Below are 484 nucleotides of genomic sequence, written 5' to 3'. Positions count from 1 at the left end.
CCCGCGCGCCTGCGCGCTGGCGTCACGTGGCCGGCGTCCTCCGCGCGCGTTGCGGGCAGAGGCGCGCGGGGCCTGGTACCCCCATTAGACGCCGCAGGGTAGTGTTGGGAGGTGATTCTCCAGCCCTTCGCTTCTGGAACAAAAATCTGAGTGGAACAGGTGAGCTTGGGGTCAGAGTCTGGCGAACAGGCAGAGTCAAAAGTCAAGTTCCACCCGACTGCTGAATGGCCTGAGCTAAATGAAAACGCCGAATTCACTTAACGGAACTATTATTAATTAAGCAAGTATCATTAGGCGACGGCTGTTCACCGCTGGGAAACAGTGGCGGCCTGTGCCTTGAAGGACAAGCATGGGAGAGCAGACGCAATTAAAAAAAAAAAGATTATTTCATAATCTTGATCAGATAAAAAGTGCCACGGGGATTGCCTGAGGATCGAGGCGCTCAGAAAAGGCCAGGGTAGACAGAAGTCTGGCATAGGGCAAA

Source organism: Tupaia chinensis, unplaced genomic scaffold (assembly GCF_000334495.1).
Source record: "Tupaia chinensis unplaced genomic scaffold, TupChi_1.0 Scaffold000683_1, whole genome shotgun sequence".
Classification (NCBI taxonomy): domain Eukaryota; kingdom Metazoa; phylum Chordata; class Mammalia; order Scandentia; family Tupaiidae; genus Tupaia; species Tupaia belangeri.
This window is presented reverse-complemented; position numbering follows the sequence as displayed.